Genomic DNA, 2,224 nt, shown 5'->3' with positions numbered 1-2,224 from the left:
GAACCGGTTCTTGAAACCAGTGAACCGGTTTAATATTCCAAACCGAACCGGTTCTCAAAATTGAAATTTTTTACACATTTTCACTTTTTGCCCAGAAGAATTTGGAAAAAAAAGGCATGCATTCACAAGTGATATTGAATACCAAAATCTAATTTAAACGCTGATGGAATTGAATAAAAAATCCAAAAATTGAAACCATTATCAAAGACATCAAGTTTTGTACTAATAATGGATGAAATCCAATCCACTAAAAGGAAAAAAGAAAGAAAAAATCCCACTAGCTCAAACACACTACAATGAAGGCTTTCCTTTAGCTCGAAACAATGTGCTACTGCTACTATTCTTCCTTTTTATCTTCTTAGCAGATCATAGTAATGCTCTGGCTTTCTGTAATCTGACATGCAGATAGCTTGAAATCACACATAAAAAGTTCTTCATAAGCTTACAAATATAATGATTCTTTAATCTGAATATGCTGTACATTTATTATTACATGCACAATTATAAAATAAAAAAAATTAATAATATAAAACAGAACACAAGAAAAATTATTTGAATGATATAAAAGAAAATGACCAATATTGTACTAGTGTATATTCAATACAATGAAAGAAATGTTTACCTGCATTGCAAATGCTAAGTGGATTAGTGTTGCTTCAGACCAAGGCCTTCCAATGAATTGAAGACCAATAGACAAACCCAATTTATCATACCCAACCTGTGAAGTTTGAAGCATATATAACATATAAATAATATCTAAAGTGCATCTATAGAAACAGATCCAAAATGTCAACTAAGCAAATTACAAGTTAAGTTTGTCAGAAAAGCACCTTCTTGCACAGTACTCTTGTGCTCATGTGCCCGGTAAGAGAGAATCACATAAGGATCTATGCTAGCTGCTCATTGAGAACAAAGATCATCAGAACTTTAAAGGACCATTTTGATCAATTTGAATAATCAAATTCATAATTCAACATTATTATATGATTATAACTAGTTGTCAATAATGTCAATAGTCATTAATCAGATCAAAGAAAAATTGACTTCAACTGAATCTCAAATTCAACTATTATCAAAGAAAAATAGACTCAAATTAACAAGCTTTATGAACAACAAATATATGTAGATCAGTCCAACTTTAGATAAATAATTTTTTGTAGTTTAATTTGGTTATTACAAGTATCTAGATCCACCAAACCAGCTTTAATATATCTAAAAATTAAAACTCAAACATTTGGATCCATTTTTTTATGAATAAATTTCAGTGAAAAAGGAAAATTCATTGATATATGCAGTATCTGAATTTAACATTTTTATGCATAGTATATTACTTACAGAGAAAATCATTGTCTTCAAGGCCTTTGGCGCTGATCAAAACAACTTCAAGAGTCCCACGAGGAAGTTTCCCGCTATAGAAAAGCGAACAAGTGCAGCTAAAATAATGGCAAACAGTTATTAAAAATAAAAAAATGACACCAGTTAGTAATTTCAAAAAATAACATGTAGAGTTCAATAACCATATAAATACTGAAACACTTGGTTTCACTCACCTAATTCTTTGAGCTTTCTTTGAGCTAAACAAAATAGAAACAAATGTCTTTAATCGTCAAGACTAATGACACTAGCAGATGCTGTTGCGTAGAGCGTTGGAGAAATGATCTCTGCAAAAAAGAGCATTTCATTATGTTTCAAAAAATTTAAAATACAATACAAAGTTTGTAGAACTAAAAATATTGTGACATACCTTTCTCAAAGGTTTCAAGTTCTTCAAGGTCCTCGTCAAATAGATTTGAGAAAGGAGATCCTTTAAGCCAATCTTGAGTGCAAACAAGCACTTCCACTATCGTAGGTGTAAGATTACTACGATGAGGATCCAACACCCTTCCTCCAGTGCTGAAAGCAGACTCTGATGCTACAGTAGACACAGGGATGGCCAACACCTCACGAGCAACACTTGAAAGGATGGGGAATCTAGTTGAGTTGACTTTCCACCAATTTAGAATGTCAAACTCGACAAAATAAGGTTCACACTCTTCAGCAAGGTATTTATCAAGCTCAGACTTAGGATCAATTCTTTGCCCAGTTGATTTTTTGTAGAAACCCATACCATGTATATCATTATCATCTTCCTCTGGTTGTGATTCTCCCATACTTTGAGAACCTTCCTCCCTACCTTCATATTCTCGATAAATTGATTTCAAGGAAGATGACAATTTTGTCTTCA

General features: G+C 32.2%; 1 long non-coding RNA gene across 1 annotated transcript; it reads right to left on the bottom strand.

Moving 5' to 3' along the window:
• Nucleotides 1-627: 627 nt before the first annotated feature.
• Nucleotides 628-1,906, bottom strand: LOC140920905 (uncharacterized). Its single transcript, XR_012163546.1, has 4 exons — nucleotides 1,745-1,906; nucleotides 1,551-1,661; nucleotides 1,336-1,433; nucleotides 628-896 (listed from the first exon to the last, which is right to left on the bottom strand). It is a non-coding gene; the product is annotated as an uncharacterized lncRNA (long non-coding RNA).
• Nucleotides 1,907-2,224: the final 318 nt, after the last annotated feature.

The sequence above is a fragment of the Cicer arietinum genome, chromosome 6 (assembly GCF_000331145.2).
Source record: "Cicer arietinum cultivar CDC Frontier isolate Library 1 chromosome 6, Cicar.CDCFrontier_v2.0, whole genome shotgun sequence".
In the NCBI taxonomy this organism is placed as follows: domain Eukaryota; kingdom Viridiplantae; phylum Streptophyta; class Magnoliopsida; order Fabales; family Fabaceae; genus Cicer; species Cicer arietinum.
Note: the sequence above shows the minus strand (reverse complement) of the source record. Positions and strands in the feature narration are given on the sequence as shown.